Here is a 27,901-nt window from a genome sequence, read left to right on the forward strand (position 1 = left end):
GATGAGTTATCTGATGAGGATTCACCAGATGATGAGGAACTTGCATTGATAGCTAGAAGGTATTTTAGGAATGAACATAGAATTTCCAAGAAATTTGGAAAACAAAAAGAGAGTACTCAGGGTAGAAATGAAAGAGACCCACGTGGTCCAAAACGTTATGAGTGTTCTGGCTATGGTCATGTGCAAAAGGATTGTGCTAACCTTAAGAGTAATAAGCCAAAAGGTCAAAAAGCCTTCAATATTACATTGAGTGACACTGATGAGGAAGAAACTCCTAATTATATGGCTTTTGTTGCATCCTATGATTCTGATGATTCTAATCAATCAGATGTTCAGTCTACCCCTGATAATGAATCAAATAGGGTTAATGATCTTCAAAACTCCTTTAACCATTTAATGGAAAAGTTTTCTATGCTTAGAAATACTAACTTGAAAATTGTTAAGGATTTTAAGAATCTTGAGCTTGAAATGGATAATTTGTTGAAATCTTTGAATGATTCACATGTTGTTTGCAATACTCTCAAATCTGAAAATCATGTGTTAATTGCTAAAAATAAATCCCTTCAAAATGATCTGATTGCATCTAGAAATCACTTGAGTAAATTCTCTAGTGAAAAGCTTGATAAAATGTTGCATATTCAAAAGCAATTTAGCAACAGATCTGGCTTAGGATTTGATAAAACTGCTTCTTTGTCTTCTAACCGTGCTTCTACTTCAAAGACTGTTTTTGTTAAACCAGTGAAAGTAGAAGAATCTTCAAGTGAAAAAAAGCAAGTAGTTGCTCCGACTCCTCAAGGTAATAAAGGTAAGAAAATCTACATTGAGCATCATGCATCTTGCCCTACACCTAGAGTCGTGCATCCTCCTAGGAAATTACCTTCACAAAGGTTTGTCCCTACATGTCATCACTGTGGCAAAGTGGGTCACATTCGACCTCACTGTTTTAATTTGAAACCTCATGTGCATATAAATGAAAATTCCTATTCTAGGAAAGAAAGTGAGGGTTTGGTCATAATGATGAGAGAAGTGCTATCTAGGCTAGATAAGTTTGAGCAAAGTCATAAGTCTAGACCTAAGATTTCTCAAGTTTGGGTTAGGAAGGATGATACCATTCACCCCTTGAGGGGGAGTGGTGATGATCTCACCTTATGTTAGGTGAGTCACCCACATGCCTAGGATTGATTTTCTTGCATATCTTTGCATATCCTAGAGCATGTTGTTTTTCGTTTTTCATTGCATTTTTGTTTTATTTTGTTTTGAAATTGTATTTTGTTTGTGTGCATTTCTTTTGTGAAGAATAACAAAAAGACAAAAATATTTTACTTTGGTTGTTTTTTTTTTTTTTTCTTTTCTTTATTTTGTCATCTAGATAGTTCATTAATTTCTCATGTTGCTTTTTATGAATTTAATTCCTTGCGCCTTGGAATGTTCTTAACATGCATGAGATGAAAATTTTTGGTAATGGACTTGTTTTTGTGGTTACCTAAAGCCTGAGCTTATGTGGTACTTTTTGCCTATGCTTTATTTCTTGTGCACAGTTAAGCTTAAAATGAGGTTTTGTTTCACTTTATTTGTGAGGTCTGTTAGGTAACCATATGAGGTTTTTGACTAGTCATATTTTTCAAATTGACCATATGCTAGTTGAACCTAGGGCTTAAAAATTCTTGCTTTCTCTTTTGTGATAAGCACCAAAAGTTTAAGGATATTTTCTCAAAGAGAAAAATAAACAAAATAGTGAAACAAATAAAATCAAAAGATCATATTCCAAAAGGAATTTATTTCACTGTGTCAAACTTGTACAAAATATTTTACAAAGAGAAATGTATAGGATGAGAGTGGCTAGGCCCTAGTATGATAAGATTTGACTTTTGATTTGATATACTTGTCAAAACCTCATGGTGGTGAAACTTTCTCCTCATTTTGTATGTTAAAAATTTTTCTCTTTGGATGGCTTACACACACACCACACAAGCATGGGATGAATGGAACATTTTTCTTTGCTTGGGTTAAGCAATATGAGTTTCTTGCCATTTTTAGTCTCATGTATATTTTGCATATTTGGAGCATGTTTGGACATTCATTGTGCAATACATGAGTCACTGATGTGTTATCATGTGTGTTCATTTAACTTTTGAGGGGGAGAAACATGCTTTGCATTTCTAATTTCTTGTTGTTACTTGAGTCATACATTGAGGGGAAGTTTTGCTGATGTTTCTTTATGATCACGCATTTTACGTCATTTTTTTTTATCATGAGTTTTATTTATGTCTTCTTGTTCCACATATGCCTTGATGTATTTTGTGAAGTGTTTCAGGAAACATAAAGACCTTTTGTCATTCTGTGACAAAAAGGGGGAGTAAATATGGGGAGATGATGGGATTGGCTCGACATTTTGGTTTTGTCACTGAATTGCCAAAGGGGGAGTTTGTTAGTTCTTGTGTTGGCTTAATTCAGTTCCAAAATGCAGATGCTACTGTTCACAGGCTCAAACACTGATATAGAATGCTCAGAATCCAATCTCCACCGATCATAATGTAGATTCATGTGTTATGAACGTCCCTGCAAAATTGCAGCTCAATCGGACCACAAACGCCCATCGATCGGAGCTGTTGATCAAGACTGGACAGGCCAGGTCCGGACCGCATTTCCAGAAACTAAATTTCTGCTTCGTAAAGCCCTGTCCGGACAGCCCATTAACCTGTCCGGACACCCCGTAAGTTTTAGGCTAAAAAACATGATTTTAAGTGGGTTGGTCTAGGGTTTTGTTGGGGGTATATATACATCATTATAGAAGATAGAGGTACGAATTTTCACACCCAGAGAGTTCGTGTGAGGCTGTGCTTGAGTGATTATTTTGTTGTGAGCCAAATTGATTCCTCTTAAAGGATTTTTGTTAGTATTGATTGTGTGCTTAATTGAAGTCTATCGGAAGGGTCCGATAAAGGAGAATCACGTTGAAGAAGATTGTGAGCGAGGAGACAAGTTGGAGGCTTGTCGATCTTATAGAGTCAAGGTCTTGCAAAGGGTTGTAAGTGTTCCTAGTGTCTGTAATCTCTGGATAATCTTTTGATAGTGATTTCCTGGGTTTGGTTGCCCCAGAGAGGTTTTACTTTTAGAACGCTTTCTAAAAGGTTTCATCTTCGTCACCAAAATCTTTGTGTGTGATTGTTCATATTTTGGTGAATGTTTGTTTTGATAAATATCTGTTAATTCTGCATAAAATTGTGATATTTATCTGTTTAGAGTTTTTCAAATTGTTTATTGCTTCATAGTATTAATTCCGCATAAATTGTGATAAACAAGTTTTTGGAGTCGGTATAGCGTTTTTCTATTGGTATCAAAGTGGGTTCACTCTGTTTGGATTAAATTTCTGAGTGAGATCTATTGACTCATGTTTGCTATGAATACTTCTCAAGGGGAATATGATCTTATAAACTCCTTCAACAATTTGTTGGAAAAATTCACTCTTTTGAGACATCAATACACATTGTTTGGAGGATTTTCAAGATCTTAAACATGTGAAAGAATCTATTGTTACTAAATTGTCTGAATCACATGGTTTAATTGATTCTTTAAAATCTGAAAATATTATTTTAGGTTCTAAAGTTGATTTGTTAGAGAGTAAATTAAAAGAATCAGAAACTCAATTGGAAAAATTCTCTAGCAATTCCCTCGAGAATATGTTACATACTCAGAATTCTGATTGTGATAAATCTGATAAGTTTTGATTGTCATGTTGCTTTGTCTTCTAACAATGATTCTACTTCCGAGATAATATTTGTTAAATCAGAAAAAGTAGAAGACTCTTTGGTTAAAAGAAAAACAGTAGCTGCCTCGACCTCACAGGGTAAGAAAATTAAGAAAATTCATATTGAACTTTGTGTATCTTACCCCAAGTATAGAGTCATCCATCCTCCTAAGAATCTACCTCCTAAAAGGTTTATCCCTACTTGTCATCATTGTGGAAAAATTGGTCACATTCGACCCAACTGTTTTAAATTGAAACCTCATATGCATAAAAATAAAAATTCTGTTTCTAGGAAAGAACCTTTGGGGTTATGCACAATGATGATGGGAGTTTTGTCTAGATTAGACAAAATTGAAAATGTTCACGTCTTTACACCTTCTTTCAAGAAGGTTTGGGTTAGGAAGGATTATACCATTCACCCATTGAGGGGGAGTGGTAGTGATCTCACCTAAAGTTAGGTGAGTCAATAACATACATAGGATTGATTGTTTTGCTTATTTTTGAATACCCTAGAGTGTGTTATTTTTCTTTGCTTTGCATTTTTTTTGTTTTTGCTTTCTTGTTTATGCATTGCATTGTTTTTGTTGTTACACTTTTTGTATGAAGAGTGTATAGATGGTTGTTTTAAGATTCTTGTTTTAAGGCATATTCATAAAGGACCTTTCAAGAAATTCATATATCATGATCTTTGAAAGGCTTATAGATGAGATGTTGTGTGCGGACTACCAAGATTTTTGTCTACTTGCTAATCAAATGTTCATGAATGTGTAATGTCTTGTGAAGACCTAAAAGTAGTTATTAAACCAAATCATTATTTTGTAATGGGACCTTTAAGATGTGATGAAAGTTTGATGCTAAAGGACATTCATGTATTGCCTGTTGTAATCTCAATTTAAGCATGTTGTTTTTTATTCATGCATAGCATTTTTGTTTGTATTGCATTTGTTGTCGTTTGTGTGCATTTCTTTTGTGAAAATTTTCAAAAAGACAAAAATATGTTACTTTGATTGTTTTCTTTTCTTTCTTTTGTCTTATGCACCTAGATAGTCCATTAATTTCTCATGTTTCTTTCATGGATTTAATTCCTTGTGTCTTAGAATGTTCTTAATATGCATGAGATGAGAATTTGTGTCAATGGACTTGTTTTTGTGGTTACCTAAAGGCTGAGCTTATGTGATACATTTTGCCTATGCTTTATCTCTTGTGCACATTTAAGCTTAAATTGAAGTTTTGTTTCACTTTATTTGTGAGGACTGTTAGGTAACCATATGAGGATTTTGACTAGTCATATTTTTCAAATTGACCATATGCTAGTTGAACCTAGGGCTTAAAAATTCCTGCTTTCTTTTTTATGATAAGCACCAAAAGTTCAAGGACACTTTCTCAAAGAGAAAAATAAACAAAATAGTGAAACAAATAAAATCAAAAGATCATATTCCAAAAGGAATTTATTTCACTGTGTCAAACTTGTGCAAAATGTTTTCCAAAGAGAAATGTATAGGATGAGAGTGGCTAGGCCCTAGTACGATAATGTTTGACTTTTGATTTGATATACTTCTCAAAAACTCATGGTGATTAAACTTTCTTCTCATTTTGTAAGTTGAAAATTTTTTCTCTTTTGATGACTTACATACACACTACACAAGCATGGGTTGAATGAAACATTTTTCTTTGATTGGGTTAAACAATATGAGTTTCTTGCCATTTCTAGTCTCATGTATATTTTGCATATGTTGAGCATGTTTGGGATATTCATTGTTGAAATACATGAGTTGTTGATGTGTGTATCATGTGTGTTCATTTGACTTTTGAGGGGGAGAAACATGTTTTGCTTTTTTAGCTTCTTGTTGATTATTGAGTCATATGTTGGCGGGGGAGTTTATGGTGATGTGTGTTCATAATCTTGCATTCTACGTCCTTGTTTTTTTGTGATCATGACTTTTATTTATGTATTCCTGTTCCATATATGCCTTGATGTATTTTGTGAAGTGTTTCAAGAAATATGAAGACCCTTTGTCATTTTGTGACAAAAAGGGGGAGTAAATATAGAGAGATGATGGGATTGGCTCGACATTTTGGTTTTGTCACTGAATTGCCAAAGGGGGAGTTTGTTAGTTCTTGTGTTAGCTTAATTCAGTTCCAAAACGTAGAAACTACTGTTTATGGGCTCAAACACGGATATAAAATGCTCATAATCAAATCTCCACCGACCATATTGTAGATTCATGTGTCATGAATGTTCCTGCAAAGTTTCAGCTCAATCGGACCACAAACGCCCATCGATCGGAGCTGTTAATCAAGGCTGGACAGCATTTCCAAAATGCTATTTCACCCACTACATGCCCGGTCCGGACAATCCTTCCCCAGGTCTGGACCGCATTTTCAAAAACTCCATTTTTACTCTACAAGGCCGTATTCGGACAGCCCATTAACCTGTTTGGACACCGCGTACCTATTATGCCCAAAAATGTGTTTTTAGTGGGCCCAAGTCTAGGGTTTGATGTACTGATATATATACATCATTATAGAAGAGAGAGGTGCGAATTTTCACCCCTAGAGAGTTCGTCAGAGGCTGTGCTAAGAGAGATCATATGTGGTGAGTATTAAATTGAATCTATTAGAGTTTTAGTTATTCTTTTGATAAATCTACGGTTGAGAAGTCTATCGGAAAAGTCTGTAAATGAGAATCATGTTGAAGAAGATTGTGAGCAAGGAGACGAGTTGTAGGCTTGTCGATCTTACAGAGCCAAGGTCTTGCAAAGGGTTGTAACTGTTCCTAGTGTCTGTAATCTCTGTATAATCTTTTGATAGTGATTTTCTGGGTTTGGCTGCCCCGGAGAGGTTTTACTTTTAGATCGATTTCTAAAAGGTTTCCTCTTCGTAACCAAAATATCTGTGTCTGCCTCTTTATTGCTTTATATATTTTGGGTGATTGAATTGTTTATTGCTTCATAGTATTAATTCCGCATAAATTGTGATAAACAAGTTTTTGGAATCGGTATCGCATTTTTCACTTTGTTCTCTCACTCTCTGCTCTCAGCTGATCTCTCACTAGTTTAGTTTGCTCTCTCACTCCTCCGGCCGTCTCTCTCTCTCCGACGAAGGCAATCAATCCTCCAGCAATTTCGACCTCTCCAACCAACGTACAGGTGCATGCAATAACACGTAACTCTTAATTTTGTTTTCATTTTTTAAATTTTAGATTTGGTAATTAGATTTTAGATTTAAATATTTTTTGTGTTTAATTAGAGTTTAGATTTCTAGAAGTATTTTATAAATTAATTGTTGGATTATAATTTGTTTTAGGCTTTTTCAATTTAAATTAGAAAAAAAAAAATCTAGATTTTTTAGATTTTAGGTCCCCCTAACAAATACATTTAAATTTAGACAAAATTTATTGGTTTAAATTTAGACAAAATTTCTAGGTTTAAATTTAGACAAAAATTATAGGTTTAAATACGGGGCGAAATTTATAGCTTAAAATTTAGACAAAATTTCTAGGTTTAAATTTAGACAAAAATTATAGGTTTAAATAGGGGGCAAAATTTATAGGTTTAAATTTAGAAAAAATTTATAGGTTTAAATGTAGACAAAACTTATAGGTTTAGATTTAGACCAAGCCTATATTTCGGTTCTTTCTTTCCCTTTTCTTTTTATTTTCATTATGTGTAACTAATTTATTTAGGAGGGCTAGATTGAAACCATAATTATGCTTATTTAATATTTCAATATTGACGCATTTGTGATGATTATGTTGCGATATTTAACTTCATTAATTCCTGTTTTAATGAATTACTCATATGTATGTGACTGGCCATTATATGTATGTGGTACGAACTAGTTAGTTAAATCAATTTGAATGACCGAGTCCTGGGTTTAACATAAGTAACAAAAGTAATCAACACCGGGTTCTTAGGTTAATCAACATGGGGAATCAAGAGTATACACCCATGCCCTAGGCCTCATGTGTTTGTCGATTTCCACAGAATATATGCTTTCCTAAAGAACAACTTAGTATACACCCATGCTAAATCCTTTAGGAAAGAAAAGAGTTAAAGTATACACCCATGCCTAACTCGTTGCTTAGGGAATTCAATAGCTTAAGGAGTATACACTTATGCCCTTAAGTTGACAAACATTAGATATACATAACATGATCAAAACATTGGCATATTGACATATTATCTAAATATAATTAGTGGTGGATATCAAAGCCATGCCTTTACCTTTTTCATTTATCTTTTTATTTCCTTTTTCACAATATCAATTCAATGACAAGTTGATATTTTTAATTAATTCTAAATAAAATCAACAATCTCCGTGGGATCGACCTCGTACTTGCTACACTATACTATTGTTTGATCTTGTGTACTTGCGAGTTAAAATGTACTAAATATTATCTATTAATTTAGGTATTATTTGGCACAACATCATTGTGTGCCCTTGTAAAAATGTTGCTTGAACAAGCGACTAAGGCCATGTGATGTATATGACCACTTGACAAGGGGAGCCGGAATTTTGACCACTTACACAGATTGGGTATGGCATGGAGAAAAATTTGGGGGCCCTACTGAAGGCACAAATTCGACTCATCTGGCCGCAAATACGGGTCCAATCACAGACCAGTCCATAAATATGCATGCCATGTTGCGTGATGTATTCAGCATGCATAAGGCCAAGGAAGACAACTGTGAGCCGCAAAATTGAATTTCAGGCGGATGAAGTAGTGCATGAAGAAGTTGATGAGGAGAGTGCGCGAAAATACTACAACTTGCTTAAAAAAGTAGAGAAGCCACTTCATGAGAAAACCAAACATAGCAAACTGAGTGCTATTGTACATCTATACAATTTAAAGTGTGTGGGTAGACTTAGTAACACTATATTCTCATCTTTGCTTGATTTCATTAATCAGTTGCTGCAAACGGATGATGAAGCTTTGCCAAATAATACATATGAGGCCAAAAGGTTTTTGAGGTACATGGGGCTTGGATATGAGAAGATTCTGGCTTGTCGAAATGACTGTATGTTATTCTGAAAGGGCAATGCGCAGTTAGATTCATGTACTATTTGTTGAAAATCTAAGTGGAATGATGAAATTATAGATGAGGATGGACAATCCCAATCATCTAAAAAATGTCCCGTGAAGGTGGTGCGGTAGTTTTCACTCATACTACGATTGCAAAGGCTATTTATGTCACAACAAATAGTGCCCCATATGAGGTGGCATGCAAATGGGCGCACAAAGGACGGAGTATTGAGGCATCCAGCTGATGATGAAGCATGGAAGTCATTCGATAATAGACATCTGGGATTTTCATCGGACTCACATAATGTAAGGCTTGGTCTAGCCTCGGATGGATTTAATCATTTTTACAAACATGAGCACATCCCACAGTAATTGGCCTGTAATGCTGGTTCCGTACAACTTGCCTCCTTGTTTGTGCATGAAACAACTGTATTTCGTTTTATACCTGATTATCCCAGGCCCAAGTTCACCTAGAATGAATGTAGATGTCTACCTACAACCCCTAATATCAGAATTATAGGAGTTATGGAATGTAGGGGTACACACATTTGATGTCTCAATGAAAAAATCTTTTGTGCTGCGAGTAGCATTGATGTGGAGAATAAATGTCTTCTTCGCATACGCAAATTTGTCCGGAAGGAGTACAAGGGGAAAAAAATGTGTGTCCTTGCTGTATGCATTCAACACGGTCTACATGGTTAACACACAGCAAAAAATATTGTTATATGAGGCATAAGCAATGGTTGCCTATGGATCATAGGAGGAGAATGAATAAAAGTGTTAAAATCCAAAATATTTTCTTACCATATTTAAGAATCTCCTTACCTTTCTTAACATTATTGACACCTGATGTGTTCCAAATATTGCATATTTGGACTCCTTAATTTACTTGTGTTAATCCTTTGGCTATGTTATTATCTGATGTTCTGGGTTAGTTATGTGTTTTTAGTATTTTATAGGTTGCTGAAGGAAAGTTGCGGATTTTATGTGAAAGTTGCATTTGGAAGGAATTTGCAAGTCTGTCAACAAGATCGAGCGCAGACCACTATGCTCGAGCACACATGCGCTCGAGCCGGCGCCTTAAGATCGAGCGCAAACGTGCCCACTTGAAAGCTCAGCGCGCGCATACGCATGCGTGGCAAGGGAAACCTACAAGCCCGAGTACCCTCGAGCACAGAAGGTGTGCGATCCAGGGCACTGTCCTATCTGACAGCAAATTTAAGTCTATTTCAAATTGTAAACCCTAGTTTTAGGCCTATAAATAGAGAATTATCAGATTAGTTTAGGGAGGCTACAAATTTCAAGATTGCAGAGGAGAAAGAAGAGAGTTTAAGGTTTTCCTAGCTTTTGGATCTCAACTTTGTGATTCTTATTTGTAAGTACTCAATTTTACATTATGAATTCAATCAATCTTGTTTTGTCTTTCAATAACATGAGAGGCTAAACCTTCAACTAAGATTGAAGATGAAGCCTCACCTATGATGAGCAACCTTATTTCAGGTATGTAATATTTCCTAATTTAATGGTTTAATTGCTATACTGTTTTACTTCTAATCAATTGGATTGAATAATTCTTGGATATCTTTTGTGATTCAAGGATACACTTGATGATTTAAGATTATTCAATACAATTGATTGTTTAATTTTCTTTGTTAAAAATTGGATTTCCCTTGTGATTTATTCTCTGGATATAATTGATGTTTGATAAAAATTGGATATTGTCTTGTGATTTACGGATATAGTTAATGATTTAATAGAATATTGGATTTCTTTTGTGATTTGGGTTATGAATGCATACATGAGATCTTTTGATTAATTCTTTGAAGCAATAGTAAAACAAACTTAAGATTTATATGTGAGAACTTTGGGGAATATTATAGATCATGAAATTATGTTGTTTTGATTTTGTGAGTGCGGATTCCGAAACCTTAGTGCTTCGTCATAAGATTTCAATCACTTTAAATTGCTCATGCTTTTGCCTTTTCATTCAAACAAAAATTCTCTCAAAAATTTGGAACTAGATTAGGGTTTAATTAATTTAGATTTTAAATTGCTTTCAAGAATACAATTCCTCGTGGGTTCGACTTCGCACTTGCAATCCATTAATTACAATTGATTTGCGCACTTGTGAGTTAAATAAATTTGCACAACAACACCTCAATTGATGATCAGTCAATCGAACTCAAAAAAAAAAAAAAAATAAATAAATAAATAAAAAAGAGGCTTTTGGAACTTTAATGCTAAAGAATAGAGTAGAAGGTTTTCTTTTCACAACCAAGTAGGGTTCATTGGAAATTAAGTAATGATTAGCCAAAAATAAGTATTCAAGGTTTAGTGAAAAAATCCAAACCAACAAGAGGATAAATTGCAGACGACAAAGCGAAATGTTTCAAATATAGTATATTTTAGTGTTTTTCGGCCCGAGAATTTGCTACCTAGCGATTTTCTTGATGGCTAAGCTGCGAAGGACACTCTATACGGCAATTGAGGTTTCCGCAAACAAAAACTAGGTCAGAGAGGGAGGAGATAGGAGGAAAGAGAGAGTCTAAAAGAGATGTGAGATAGAGACTTTTTGCAGGGAAAGACATATGAGGGTCTTTGGGAGTCCTATTGGAAAGTGAGGTGTGTGGGGAGGAAGAATAATCAAAAGAAGAGAGGCCTTCTTCTTCCTCTTTTCTCCTGGGGTTTGGAGGTTTGGAGAACAAGGCCTCTCTTCTTTTGATTCTTCTTCCTCTTTTCTCCTTTTGTCCAAAGATGCAAAAAAAGGTGGACACATGTCATTATGTGACTAGGTAATGGCATATGGGAAATAAGTGTAAAAAAAATGGGGCACTGGGGAGATTTTCTCCCCAACATAGTATAACAAGGATTTGAAGGGACAAAGTAAGTAAACTCTCTTCAAAAGTAGTTTAAAGTTTATTTCAAGAAATTGCAAATGAAAATGGAAATTTTCCTAAGTTATGAACTGCATTAATCTGCACTACATGATGTGAGCCCTAATTTTATCTTAGGGAAAAATTCACTTTATCCCCCTGAAGTTTTAAGAGTTTTTCAATTTGAACCCCAAAGTTTAAAAATTGGCAATGTATCCCCCTAAGATTTCAAAAATTTTCAATTTAAACCTTCCGTTACTAATTTCCGTTAAATTGGACATAAATTAAAAAAAAAAGAAAAAAGAAAAAAGCATGAGGGCAATTACATAATTTCATAGATTTTCGTCCAATTTAATGGAAATTAGTAATGGAAGGTTTAAATTGAAATTTTTTGAAACATTAGGGGGGTACATCGCCAATTTTTAAACTTTGGGGTTCAAATTAAAAAATACCTGAAACTTCAGAGTGATAAAGTGGATTTTTTTCCCTTTCATGGTATATTTTTATCAATATAATTACTATGTTCATACTGTAATGGAGAAATGTTCCGTGGTGAATTTGATTATAGTAGTATATATAGAAAATACGTATGCAAATGCATGGTATGAAATGTCACCAAACATATAAATGTCATGGATAGTTATTAAATGTATGAAATGATAGATTGAGCATTTGCCTTAATTTTACTATGCAAAGGGAAAAATCCACTTTACCCCCCTGAAGTTTCAGGTGTTTTTCAATTTGAATCTCAAAGTTTAAAAATTAGCAATGTACCGCCCTAATGTTTCAAAAATTTTCAATTTAAACCTTCCATTACTAATTTCCGTTAAATTAGACTGAAATCTATGAAATTACGTAATTACCCTCAGACTTTTTTTTTTTTTTAAAATTTCTGTCCAATTTAATGGAAATTAGTAACGGACGATTTAAATTGAAAATTTTTAAAACATTAGGGGGGTACATTGCCAATTTTTAAACTTTGAGGTTCAAATTGAAAAACTCCTGAAACTTTAGGGAGGTAAAGTGGATTTTCACCTAATAAATGAGTGAAGTTCAAATACTAAATTAGATTGATTATTAAATGAGTCAAACTCGCAAAAGCTCAGCTCGGCTTGATTTTGACCCTTGAACAAAGCATATTAATTACGATTATAGTGGAAATCAACTCATACACATCCACTGAATATTAATATAGTGCACGGGCCATGTTAATTATTCCAAAACTGTCAATTACTAAAAGCTGATCAGAAAGAAAATTATATTCTAAGAATCTACAACAAGATCATACCCACCTCTAAAACTCCTAATTAAAGGCCTCAACATAGTTAAAAGAGAGGGGGAAAAAACATTATACAAAACTGAAAATACTGAGACAATGAAAAATCCACAAAAAAAAGAACTAGATATTGTCACGTCTCTTAAATAGACGTTATAACGAGATAAGGGCTCCAAATATTTGAATTCTATGAGTGACTGTTTGCTTTTGGCTCAGTCATAAATTCAAGTTATTCATATTGACCGTAGTTATGTAGAATAACAATTCAATGATTCACACAGATTTGTTCAATACATGCATTGTAATCGTACCAATCTATATACATCAGGAGTTTCCACTTCTAAAATCAAATTAAATATATAACTCATCATGAATTATGATTGATATGTTATAGTTTTATCAATAATGGAATGTTCAATTCCATTACCAACTACAAACAATAATTTATAAGTTACATGGTTTATGATTTAGACTTTTATGTGATAATCTCATTAAAACACCTGAGACATAATCTATATAACTTAAAAAATATTGAAGTTTTCTCCTTGTTCAGTTTTTGGCCTGAAGCATCTTCATGAATCAGTAAAATCTTAGACATTCCTTTCCAATGCTGAGAATTAGCTTTGCAAAAGAGTAGGCTATCATCAGCGAAAAACAAATGATTAATTCTAGGACCTTTCTTAGAAGTTGGGACTTCCGTTAAAGTACCCTTACTTTCTGCCTTCACCAATAGAGCACTAAGGGCCTCGGCACAAATGAGGAACAAGTATGGTGAAATTGGATCCCCTTCCATGGTTCCTCTAGAGGGGATGATGTAATTAACTGAGGTGATACACATCATACTAAGTCAAACCCATCTATCATCAAACCCCATTTTCTTCATAACCACCTCCAAGAACCTCCACTACACCCGATCATAAGCCTTGCTCATATCGAGCTTTACCGCCATAAAACCTTCCTTACCCCACATCCTTGAATGCATAGTGTGCAAAGCCTTGTAAGCAGCCAATATGTTATCAGTGATTAGTCTTCCTGGAAGAAACACACTTTGGTTTTGGGAGATAAAGGTAGGCAACACTTCGTTCAATCGGTTTGCAAGCACCTTGGATATAAGCTTATATATCACATTGCATAAGCTTATAGGATGAAAATCAGTAGCAGATAAGACTATTGCTTGTACATCTATCTTTCTAATTCTTAACAAAGACATCATTGACTAGGTAAGCATGTTTCGAAAGTTTAACATCATGATAATAAACTATACATCTAATTGTTTAATCATTTAACTTTTTAAAACTTTATTTATTTATTTATACATGATGGATTGCATGTCTATTGATTTCTTGAAAAAATTTTATGCTTGTTGATTTCTTCATACTTTATTGCAAATAGCCAATTAATACAAAACAAGAAATGATGAAGATGTAGGCTCCAAAAGCAACTATGGTTACATTTGCAAGTAAAGTAAACTGGCAATTAATAAGATATATAGAAGTAGCAAGTAGGTGTTTTGTTAGGTGACAAATGGATGAAAGTGCTACTTGATAAAAAAATAAAAATAAGGAGGAGATTTTACAGGGGAAAAATAGAGAATTATCCTGCTATGGATACCTTGTATATACAATCGAGACTCCTCAATTATATAGGGAGGGTCTTCTTTTATGTAATCGGTTTTACTATTATAGAGTATATAATAAGATACCACATGTGGGATGCTCAATAATATATAGTATAATTAAGTCTAACCCTATAAATTTTAAGTTTTAGAGTTGTGTGTGTGATGGTTAATATATATATAGTATAGTTTTATTTTACCTTCAATGTTTATAAATTGACAATATATCCTAACCAAGTTTATTAAATTTTCAATATAATCACTCCATTAATAATTTTCACTTTCTCTAACAAAAAATTATTGAAAATACCTAAATGCCCCAATTTTTTTTTTTTTTTTTTTTTTAAAAAAGCACAAACAAAGGGATGGCTATGGCCACCCCATGGGCCATTTAGGGGTGGTCAACCACCACCCTTGGCCATAAGGGGTGGCCAGGAGTGGCTATGCCAACCCCACGGCCCATGGGGTGGTCCGGCCACCATTTTAAGAGTTCACCGCATGTATATGTGGCAATTTTGGAAAGTTTCCACAGCTAAATACACATGTGGCATATGTGAGCCCTTTTTTGTCAAAGAAGATGGAAATGACCGACAGATAGGTTACATTAAGAATTTCAAAAACTTTGTTGGAATACATTGCCAATTTTTAACCATTTGAAATGACAGTGAAAATATGATGAAACTTTGAAGGCGTAAAATATCTTTTTCTCTGTTTTGTATTTTTGGTAGGTAATATGTCGTGGGTTGGAAACAAACAAAAACGAGTAAGGTATTAATTTGTTAATGACATTTTGACTCAAATATATGAGTAATGATATAAGGAGGACTAGAGAGTCCTTCTTGAGTCATCTTAAGTGTGATGTGACTTTTAAAATTACCATTGAATTTGAGATGATCATTGTTAAATTTTGATATATTAGTGATTTTAAAAGCCACGTCACATTTCGGATAACTCAATGAGAACTCTAGTCCTCCTTTTTTTTTTTGACATGTCCGCACAAGGAGGAGGGAGGGGGATTTTTGCTAGTATCATGGAATCTGATTTTCAAAAATCCAAACCCATGCAGTAGCAAATCATAATTTAATTCATGGAATCTGATTTTCAAATTTATTTCCGGAATTTTTTATTTATCAACTTTTTATACTTTAGTAAATGGAATCTAATTTTCAAAAGTCCAAACCCATGCAGTAGCAAATCATAATTTAATTGAAAAAAAAAAAAAGAACTTGGAATACAGTAAGAGCAAAAAATTATTAAATCCAAACATAGATGGTGGAGTTCTGCAACTTTCTGCTTCAACCTGGCCACATCTGCTTCAGCAAGAGCAAATAGAACACCCCAATTGGCTATATAAAACAAAGACCCACGATAAATCAACCAAAAATTATTCAATATCTACCAATTTAACCAATGGGTATCCCAAAAAGGGAGCTGTATTCTCATGGGTAGCATTCACAGCCGAATTAGGAGCAACCCAAATACTGTGGAGAAATTTTTTCAGTTTACAGCCTAAGCTCTGAAATTTTTTGGGGATTTTGGCTAAATCATTAAGTGGGTATAATCGAAAATCATCCATACATACTATGTTACTAACCCATAAATTTTCCTCAACAATCAGTCAATATAACAAAGTTCGATCAATTAAATCAACAACATAATCAACAGATTAATGCATATGAATACCTAAGGAGAGGATATCGAAGGAGATGCAGAGGGTATGGCGGCCGAAGTACTGCCGGAGGGAGATAGAGTGACGGCTGGAGGTGATTTTGGCGGAGAGAGCACGACTAAGACACAGGACGATGGAGGAGAGAGTAAGTGAGAGAGAAAACGACGGAGAGCTACTAGGAGGAAAAGAGAAGAAGAAAGAAAAAATGCGGTTGGGAGGAAGAAAAAAGAGGGAAGAAGAAAGAAAAAGAGAAAAAGAGGGACTGGCGCGTGTTTCCAATGCCCGTTAGTAACGTGTCAAATTTGACACATTACCATTTAGTAACGAGAGACAGCAACCCACAAAACAAACCAGCAACAAAAAACAAACAGAGCTGCAAACAAAAATAAACGTACAAGGAAAATGAAAAAAAAAAAAAAAAAAAAAAAAAAGGAAGAAGAAAAAACGGTAAAGCAACCCAAAGAGCAGTAGCTTCAACATAGGACAGGGCGCAAGGACGGAACCAAGATTTTGGATGGGGAGGGACCAAGGTATAAATTCAAAATAGATAAAAACAAAATTAACTTCAATTCAGTTTTAACAAAAAGATTAAAAAAAAAAAATACATAGATAATTGTTTCATAATACATTTCAAATTTCAGCTTAAATACCTATTAAAATGGAACCCGACTTGTTTTCATATCCCGAAAACCATCTATGATAGAATCTGTACTAAGTGTTGCAACAATTTCTTTTTCGATGTACAACATCACAAAATCCGTCAGAAACTCATCTTCAATTTTTTTGCGAAGCCTAGTTTTGATGATATTCATGGCTAAAAATGCTCGTTCTATAGTTGCGGTAGAAACAGGAAGAGTAAGCAGAAACACAACAACTCGGAAAACAAGTTGGTAGATAGTCGATTTTCCGGTTCTAACTAACCATTGGCACAATTCGGAAATATTTAACAATCCTTGAAAATTTGAATGTTGAACTATATTATACTCATAATGGTGAAGTTCTATTTCCAACTATGATTTTTCAAGATCAGTAAAGTCTTGCAGATAAAACTTGTTTACCAACTGGAAGGTTGATGAACACAGTGCTGGTAAGCAGGAAAGTTGATGAACACAGTGGAGCGGCGCGTTGGAGCTTTGGAGGAACGGAACACGATAGATCGGGCTTGAAGAGATCCGGATCTGAGATCCACTGTAGAACAATAAACGGCACGACGACTAGGGGTGGAGCACGGCGAGATGACGAAGTTGGACTGCGGATGAAGGACGAACGGTGGTGCTGCTACTCTATGGCCAAAGAGAAAGACAAAGAGGGGAAGAGGCGCGGCCGCATTAGGCGGAAGGAAAGAGGGGAGGAAGGAGAAAACTCTCCCTCCTCCCCCGAAAAAACCCGCACAGAGGCAGTAGGAGGCCCTCACTGAGGAGGTGGATAGATTTCAAAAGAGAAAAAAAAAATTTCTCACAAGGAGAGAGAAGAGAGCTCGCTAACATTTTAATGCTTTTTCATTTTAGATTGCTGTTAAAATGAAAAAGCATATAGAGCTAGTCTGTAATTGCATTAACATCAGACTTTAGTAGCGTGCATCAAAAAATATATTAATAGTAAAAGAACACATTTTCTAGATTATTGTTCGAATGTAGAGCTATCGCTTGCATTAACATTAGGAGTGTTGAAGTTTTGCTACAAACTCTATTTTTTTATATGAGCTTCCACCTTCGTCTACAGCTTCTATAGCCAATTCCTTCCATCTCAATGAATTTTCTTTCATCTCTTTCCCTCTCACTCTCCATTACTTCCCTTATACACAGCTCTATTTCTTCTTTGGTCACAATGCCTTTTTCATTCAATTTAATCCTTATCCCTACCTTCCAAACATCAACGATGAATTTGGCATTAGTTGGTTGATCCGTCCATTGCGGCATCGCAACCATTGGCACTCCCATGCTTAATGCCTCAAGCGCCGAGTTCCACCCACAATGAGTCATGAAGCAACCAATTGCCTCGTGAGCCAATACGTCTAGTTGAGGGCACCAAGTCACAACCAACCCCTTTTTTGTTATTTCCTCTTGAAAATTATCGGAAAGCTTTTTTTCTTCAGATTCTCTTACTACCCACAAGAAGTAGCAATTGCTATTCTTCAGGCCCCATGCTAGCTCCTCCATTTGCTCTTCTCCGAGGGCTGCCAAGCTTCCAAATGATGCATAAATGACAGACCCAATTTCCTTTGTGTCTAGCCACTTCATGCAAGCGTCCACATTAGGCTTGAAGAGGTTGAGACCATACTCTTTGTCATCCTCCAACCGCTTGTCTAAGTATATTGATGGAATTGTCGGTCAAATTGTTTTAACTGGCCCTCGGCTTGCCATCCAGTTCACTACCTAACAAAATTTAGAAAAATATTTAACAAAAAAAAAAAAAAAAAAAAGAATAAAGTACGAAAACATCCCAAAAACATGATGAAATATAATGGTTTTGAAAAGTATTTTTTGTATTTTGATTTGAAAATGTTTTTGATGAGATATAAAGTTCAGATGTTTTTTTTGATGGGATACACATTTGGGAAATAATTTATGTGAGGTTGGCTTAAGAAAATTGTTTGGAAAACAACTTTTTGGAAAGGCACTAAACATAACTTATCATTAGAAATTTTCTGGTCTCTCCCTACAAAAAAAAAAAAAAAAAAAAAAAAAAAAAAAAAAAAACTCACTATATCGTTCTTGCTATGGTCTTTAATGTGCATATTGACACTTATTTAATACCCAACAAGCACACTTGAAGTGATGGAACATTAGAAAACATTGAAAATGGAATCTAGCTTTGGAATTGAAAGGTCCACCAAAACGAATTAGGATTCGCTCCATTTCAAATGAAGTGGATAATATCCAGTTAGTTATAGTGGATGTGTATTTTTGTCTTCTCCAAAAGTGAAAAAACAAAACTACCATTTTACAATAACTAACTGGATGTTATCCACTTCATTTGAAATGGAGTGGATCTTGTTCCCACGAAAACTTAGTATGAGATTGACATAAAATAGTATCACACGCCTAAACAAAGTATTGGACGTACAACCTCAACATTCATCCGAATGGTGCATCAAAGGTTTTTCAGATTTTAATTTACAAGATTCGCCCTACGCCACTTCAATATGAATTGCCCTCAATTTTTAAAAGGTTTTCTAAAACGTGCATGTCTTGTGTTTTGTGTTTTGTTTCTTAGATGTTTTGAAAAAAAATTGTGCTTCAATTTTGAAAAGAGAAAAGAGTATATATTAAACTTTAATTATTTGAAGGCCAGTTTCCATATACATGCACATATGTATTAGAGACGGATTTAGGGGGGATCGGCGGTGGCCCTGGTCCCCCCAAAATTACAAGAAAAAAAAAATTTAAGGCAAAAAAAAAAAAAAAAATTAAGATAAAAAAAATAATAATTTAAGGTATTTTTTGCCAATTGGTTCCTCCCAAAATTTCTTTTGGCTCTGGGTCCTCCCAAATTCAAAGCTGGCTCCGTCTATGTATCAATATGTGTATATATAAATACCTACCTCATGTTCCAACTTGTCGAATGTGTTGCAGAAGATCCAATTTGCCTCATGGAAGTTTGAGAATTGATTCAATACAATTTTGAGCAGAGGAGAGGAGCCCGTATCATTAAGAAATGAAGGCACATCATTAACCCCTAGTGATGGCATGGAGGGTAAGGATACAGAAGGCCTCTGTAAGAAAACTCCTTGATGTGCATGATGGTAAATTACATTAACTGCACAAGACTGAGTGAAAAATGGAGCTCCATCCACACCAAGTTGCCTTGCTACGTCTAGAGCCCATGGCATGGCTGAGTCATACACAAGCAGTTTTGGTGGGTGTTGGGAGCTTTTTTGTCTCTCAATCAGCTCTGCTAAGCTTTCTGAGACAAATAGTTTGAAACGCTCGAGTTCTTCATACATGGTTTCCTTGTCGCCTTGCTTGGAGCCGTCGGAGATGGTCACGAAGTTGAGAGAGCTCTCTTGCATGGATTTGCTAATGCATGTGGTGGTGATTACTGTTACTCTCATACCCTTTGAGGCAAGGCGCTTCGAGAATTGGAGTATTGGGTTTATGTGACCTTGTACGGGGTAAGGAAATACTAGGATGTGGGGTTTCCTCTCCATTACTTCTCTCTCTCTTTCTGTGGATGAGGATCAAAGAGATCGATGTCTCATTATATATTCTTTTTTCCTTTCTTTTCTTTTTTGAAATTTCTATGAAGACATCATTGACTAGGTAAGCATGTTTCAAAAGTCTAACATCATGATAATAAACTATACATCTAATTGTTTAATCATTTAACTTTTTAAAACTTTTATTTATTTATTTATACATGATGGATTGCGTGTCTATTGATTTCTTGAAAAAAATTTATGCTTGTTGATTTCTTCATTCTTTATTGCAAATAGCCAATTAATACAAAAGAAGAAATGATGAAGATGTAGGGTCCAAAAGCAACTATGGTTACATTTGCAAATAGAATAAACTGGCCGGCAATTAATAAGATATATAGAAGTAGCAAGTAGGTGTTTTGTTAGGTGAGAAATGGATGAAAGTGCTACTTGATGAAAAATAGAAATAAGGAGGAGATTTTACAGGGGAAAAATAGAGAATTATCCTGCTATGGATAGCTTGTATATACAATTGAGGCTCCTTAATTATATAGGGAGGGTCTTCTTTTATGTAATCGGTTTTCCTATTATAGAGTATATAATAAGATACCACATGTGGGGTGCTCAATAATATATAGTATAATTAAGTCTAACCCTATAAATTTTAAGTTTTAGAGTTGTGTGTGTGATGATTAATATATACATAGTATAGTTTTATTTTACCTTAAAAATTGACAATATATCCTAACCAAGTTTATGAAATTTTCAATATAACCACTTCATTAATAATTTTCACTTTCTCTAACAGAAAATTATTGAAAATATCTAAATGCCCCAATTTTTTTGAAAAAACAAACAAACAAACAAAGGGATGGTTACGGCCACCCCATGGGCCATTTAGGGGTGGTCGGCCACCACCCCTGGCCATAAGGGGTGGCCAAGAAGGGCTATACCAACCCCAAGGCCCATGGGGTGGTCCGGCCACCATTTTAAGAGTTCATCGTGTGTACATCTGTCAATTTTGGAAAGTTTCCACAGATAAATACACATATGGCGTATGTGAGCCCTTTTTTGTCAAAGAAGATGGAAATGACCAATGGATAGGTTACATTAAGAATTTCAAAAACTTTGTTGGAATACATTGCCAATTTCTAAACATTTGAAAAGAAAGTGAAAATGTGATGGAACTTTGAAGGGGTAAAATATATATATATATATATATATATATATATATATATATATATATATATATTGGTGAGTAATATGTCGTGAGTTAGAAACAAACAAAAAAGAGTAAGCTATTAATTTGTTCATGACATTTTGACTCAAATATACGAGTAAAGATATACGGAGGATTAAAGTCCTCCTTGAGTTATCTCAAATGTGATGTGACTTTTAAAATTATCATTGAATTTGAGATGATTATTATTAAATTTTGATATATTGGTGATTTTAAAAGCCACATCACATTTGGGATAACTCAATGAAAACTCTAGTATTTCTTATATCATTACTCTATTTAATAATCAAGCATTTTTTAATGTTTGAACCTTAAATCATGATGTTCAGATTATTGGCTCTCTCTCCGCATCTCGGCAGCACATCATGAATCTAACTATTGCTGTTGCTGAAGCACTTGCAGCATGGAAGATGGCGAAGCTATGTGTTAATATGGAGTTCAAGATTGTCGTTTTAGAAGGAGACTCGCTGGAAGTTGTTCAAGCATTGAGAAAGGAGGAATGTTCATGGGGACATTATGGCCCCTTGATCGATGATGCGAAGCTCCTTCTAGAACAAATCCAACACTGGAGAGTGTTAAAGTATTGGTTAAGTGATTAAATTTACGTCTTTCTATCAGCTTAAACTTTTATAATAATTGGTAATTTAACATGGTATCAGAGCCAAAGGTCGTGAGATCGAACATTGACTTCGTCAAATCACCCCTCATTTAAATTAAATATTCCACGTATTGGACTTCACCTATTAAATGGGAGTTTGAGCCCACACCTGACTGTGGTTGGAAAATTTGGTTCTAATTTGCCAATCAACTAATTAGACATCTATAATGATACACATCCACTGAACATTAATATAGTGCACCGGCCATGTTATTCCAAAACTGTCAATTACTACAAAGCTTAATTTCAGCAAGAAAATTATATTCTTAGAAAAAACAAAAAAAAAAAACAAAAACAAAAACAAAAACAAATTCCACAAAACTGAAAATACTGGAACAATAATAAAGAAAAGAAGGCATATCATTAACCCTTAGTGATGGCATGGAGCGCAAGGATACTGAAGGCCCTTGTAGTTGTATAGTTCCTTGATGCGCATGATGATAAATTACGTTAAACGCACAACACTGAGTGAAAAAAGGAGCTCCATCTACACCAAGTTACCTGGCCACGTTTAAAGCCCATGGCATGCATGAGTCATACACGAGCAGTTTTGGTGGGTGTTTGGAGCTTTCTGAGACTGTTGAGTTGAAATCCTCGACGCGTGCGTCTATGCTTTCAAACTTTTGGTTTTCTTCAGACCTGTCAGAAATGGTCTCAAAGTTGAGAGAGCTCTCTTGCAGGGCTTGCATGGATTTGCTAATGGAGGTGGTGGTGATTACTGTCACTCTCAGGCCCTTTGAGGCAAGGCGTTTGGAGAATTGGGTTTATGTGACCTTGTACGGGGTAAAGAAATACTAGGACGTGGGGTTTCTTCTCCATTACTTCTCAGGAATAACTTCACTTCGGTCGTGGCAAACAAGGAGGGTTTTTTGCCCTCCAATAGCTGAATGCCAAATCAGCTAGGAGCAAGAAAATAAAATGAGAACACATGCACCTGATTTTTATCCCCTCACAGCCCCAACCAACCCTGCCTCCACCAGAGCCGCCGCCGCCTCAGCCAGAACCGCCGCCGCCTCTCTCCCTCTATCTCTTTGTCGGCCACGTGGGGTGGTACAGGCCACCCCAAAACATTCTGGGGGTGGTTGGCGAGCCACCCCAGACCATGGGGTGGCCCGCTCCACCCCAAAGCCACCCCAAAATGTTGCTGGGGGTGGCCGGCGTGCCACCCCAGCAAGATCTAGGGTGGCACGAGCCACCCCAACAAGATCTGGGGTGGCCGGCGGGCCACCCCAACAGATCTGGGGTGGCTCGCGGCCACCCCCGACACCACAGGGGGGCGGCTCGCTGGCCACCCCAGGGCCTATGGGGTGGCTCGCAGCCACCCCAGATCTGTCTGGGGTGGCGCGCGGCCACCCCAGCCACCCCTTGGCCTAGGGGTGGCGCGACGGCCACCCCCAAGCCATGGGAGTGGCTCGCCTACCATCCCAGATGGCCTAGGGGTGGCCACGCCGGCCACCCCTTGGCCTAGGATGGCCGGCGCGGCCACCCCGTGGCCTAAGGGTGGTCGGATGGGGCTGATGGTCCTCCTCTGCCTCCTTTGATGGTCCTCCTTTGTTCTTTGTTTTGGTGTTTTGTTCCCATTTTAAGTTTTTGCATTTTTCTTAAAATGTTGATATGTCATGTGGTGAGTGGTGGGCAGAAAACCCATGTTTTCTGCCCCAACCATATAGCAGCAGCTCTCTTACTTCTCTCAATCTCTCTTTCTGTGACTGAGGATCAAAGAGATTATCGATGTCTCAATATATATTCCTTTTTTCTTTGTTTTTGTTTTTTATTTTTGAAATTTTTCTATGATTGACTAGGTAAGCATGTTTCAAAAGTTTAACATCATGATAATAAACTATACATCTAATTGTTTAATCATTTAACATTTTAAACCTTTTTTTTTTATTAGTATACATGATAGATTGCATGTCTGCCGATTTCTTGAAAATCCTTCTAAATAAGTAAAGGGTTCTATGCCAATTAATTTCTTTATAATTTATTGTTGAAACTAGTATCTCATATTATCTTAGGCATGGCGAGTAATTATATTAGAATACCAGTGGTTGTAACTTTGAATCATTAGTAGTAAAATATAGCCGTACTCTCTTTGAATGTAGGCACCTTGCCAATCGAACCACGTAAATTCGTATCTCGACTGTCTCTTGATTTCTCTCTTTTCAATTATATTATTCATTATTGTTATACACGATAACAACATAATTTATAATTGCAAATACAAAAGAAGGAATGATTTCTTTCATATATATATATATATATATATATATATTATTGCAAGTAGAAGAAATTTAATTGGCAATAAGATATATAAAAATGTTGTATTTGGATATTTTATAAGAATGTTTTTATAAATGTCGTTAGTGTGTGTATATGTTTTTTGTAAGTAGTATGTTGTTAATTAGAAACAAACAAAAAAGAGTAAGGTATTAATTTGTTAATGACATTTTGGATCAAATGTACATTTCCACCCCTGGTAAAGGTTCAGAAGGGACCAGGCGCGTAACTATCACCAAAACTTTTGTCTTCGACACTCTAAGTAAAAAACAAAAACAAAATCCAAGTACATGAAAACACAAAGTTAACCTTGACATCACTGCTTACGTACGTACGTACATAAATATGAAACAGGACAAAAGGATGTTTATAAATTATAATGAGTCCGACTGATCATAATTAATCACCAGCCCAGCCTTCTTCTCCCATATCTACACTTATAAACTATCAGAGCAGCTGGCCAACGGGTTCGGTTTTAGTTTAAATAAGCTCCATTTGGTTTTAGTTCATTTAATAAATGGGGAAAAATTTACTTTACTCCTTGAAGTTTTAAGTATTTTTTAATTTGAATTTTAAAGTTTAAAAATTAGTAATATACATTCTTAATTTTTCAAAAATTTTCAATTTAAACATTCCGTAATTAATTTTTATAAAATTGGACGGAAATTTATGAAATTATGTAATTACTCTCAGTCTTTTTTTTTTTTTTTTTCGTCCAGTTAAGCGAAAATTAGTAACAGAAGGTTTAAACTAAAAAAATTTTGAAACATTAGATGGGTACATTACAAATTTTTAAACTTTGAGATTTAAATTGAAAAATTCTTAAAATTTCAAGAGATAAAGTGAATTTTCTCCTTTTACTTATACTTGCTTGATTGTGTGTAACACTCCAAAAAGTAAAATCTTTTTAAAAATACATTCTTTTAACATACACGTAATTTTTATAAGAAAGTCTTTTTTTTTTTTTTTAGGTAATCTTGCAATTTTCTAAACAAAAATAAAACTAAAAAAGTGGAGGGGGAAGGATCGATCCCCTCATTTAGAGGATCGATCCGGATGCGAAATTTTTTTTTTTATTGCACAAAAACCAAGAAACTCGACCCACAACCTTTTTAAAACCATTAGAACCGTGGGAGAAACCATTTGCATGAATTCCTAGCCTCCAGAAGTGCTAGAATTAGAGTGAAGGGAAGAAGAAGGAAGAGCCCAAACCTGAAATTTATGTTAGCCCTAAAGGAAGAAACTTGTTCTTTTCAATCCATTTCTCAGGGTAAAACCCACAATCCTTTCTTGTTTGTAATCCTTTCTTAAATATATTATTTGATTGTTTGGATTGTATTTTTGAAATGAGATGATTTTTTTCTTTTTTTAAAAAAGGTTATTTCATATAAGGGTTTCAAAAGAAGTGTTATGTTTTAGGTTGGCCTAATTCATTGATATTTCTTGTAATTCTTTTGTGCCTAAAACTTTGGGGAATAGCACTTAGGTTTTCAAGGATTTTGGAAGATCTTTATGTTTCCCGTCAGAACCGGACATGTAACGGGACTGAGCTAAGAACCAACTATTTCCTCGTTAGGAGTTCCGTTAGGACAGGACATGTAAAAGGAAGTTATTGTTTCCTCGTTAGCAGTTGCATTAGGACGGGGATGTAACGGGATTGAGGATGAAGCTACTATTTCCTCATCAGGAGTTGTGTCAGGACGGGTATGTAACGAGATTGAAGCTGAAGCTATTGTTTCCTCGTTAGGACGGGATATGTAATGGGACCAATGTTGGACTCCCTATTTTCTCGTCAGATGGAGCGTTAGGACGGGGCATGTGACAAGGAGGTGTCATTTTTTCTTTCCATCATGACGGAATTGCTTTGCCGTTAAGACATGTATTTTTTAGATCTATTATTTTGTTCATCTCGTCTTAATAAGAAATGAGTCACGTTAGGACGTGAAGAGTAAAATGTCTTCCCTATCAAAGGATTTCTCTGTCACTATTCACTGCAAACTTTTTGGGATGATTTTTCTCTGTGCAGTCTCAATAGTTTTCTTTGAGAGCTGTGTCTCAAGAGTGTTTGTTTAAGAGAGGAAGTGATAAAGCTTTGAGCTGTCTTTTGCTCTTTATATTGGCGTGTTGCTTGTTCATTCACTTACACAAAGATTGTTGCCTTAATTACTTGAAGAAAAAAGTCTATCAAAGGGTCGGTGAAGAAATGCACTCTGTGAAGATGGTCAGGATGGAGACAAGCTGGGAAGCTTGTTGTTCTTACCAGGGCTGGCAAAACGGGTTGGCGTGTCAGGTTCGTGTCAACCTATTTATGACACGAACCCATTTATGCCAACCCGAACAAGACACGTTTAAATAAATGTGTGGAACACTGATGCCGGGCAGAACTAACATTATTCTGACAGCGTATAATAGCAGCAGAAACTAAAAATTGAAGATAGAAATGGGAATTCAAGAAAAGAAAAATAACAAGTAGGGAAGAGAAAGTTCCTAAGTATCTCAAATAAGCAAACAGAGAAAATAACTCTAAAATAATTAAATTTAATTGATAATATAAATTGAATTCTAATATAACAAATAGTAGATGCCTTTATATAGGCTAGGCACCTCCTAAATTAACAATGAAAAGGAAAAACAAACCTAATTGGAAAAACAAACCTAATTAACAATTAAATTGTGTATCCTCTGTTTTTGAAATAATCACTCACTTCACAGATTATGTCTTAGTTGGATTACCTTCTCAAATTTCTTTTTGTGAGAATTAAATCTATGAATGTGTCTGTTCCAATTTGTGTGACCAGAGGATTAATTGTTATCTCTTGAAGATTCATTTATTACATTTTTTTTTATTGTTTTCAAAAAAAAAAAAAATAGAGAAGGAATTTTTGTTGATGTTGCCTTAATGGAGGATATCACATCTTAACAGGATATGTTGTGTACTTTCCAACTTAACGAAATTCTTCTCTGTCATGACATGAAATGTTGTTCCTTCCGTCTTAACGGGAGAGGTATTACGTTAAGATGGGAACTTAAACGCATGTTCTATTTTCTGTCTTCCCGTCTTAACGAGAAGTACCCCCATTAGGATGGAAACTAGATCTACAACTCCTCACGCGTGACTTTTCGTTCTTTTTGTTCTCACTCTTGCATTTTCTCCACTCATCTCTTTGAGCTTTTCTCTCTATAAGCTTTTTTCGGCCTAGTCTCTCCATCTACTGCAACGTCTTAAGGTATGCATCTCATTTCTCATCAATTTTCTTGAGATTGTTTATTGGATTGATTTTGCCTTAATCTTGAGTTGAGAGTAGCTCTCACAAATATGTTTAGAATTTTCATGTTTAAGTCTTGTTGTGATATCATGCATTAGAATTGCTTTTCATAATC

General features: G+C 35.2%; 2 pseudogenes; both read right to left on the reverse strand.

Annotated features, from left to right (window-relative positions):
- Nucleotides 1–17,864: 17,864 nt before the first annotated feature.
- Nucleotides 17,865–20,357, reverse strand: LOC132190941 (mogroside I-E synthase-like; annotated as a pseudogene).
- A 2,096-nt stretch (nucleotides 20,358–22,453) lies between these two features.
- LOC148583832 (mogroside I-E synthase pseudogene) lies at nucleotides 22,454–23,062 on the reverse strand (annotated as a pseudogene).
- Nucleotides 23,063–27,901: the final 4,839 nt, after the last annotated feature.

This window comes from Corylus avellana, chromosome 9 (genome assembly GCF_965113065.1).
Source record: "Corylus avellana chromosome 9, dhCorAvel1.hap1.2, whole genome shotgun sequence".
Classification (NCBI taxonomy): Eukaryota; Viridiplantae; Streptophyta; class Magnoliopsida; order Fagales; family Betulaceae; genus Corylus; species Corylus avellana.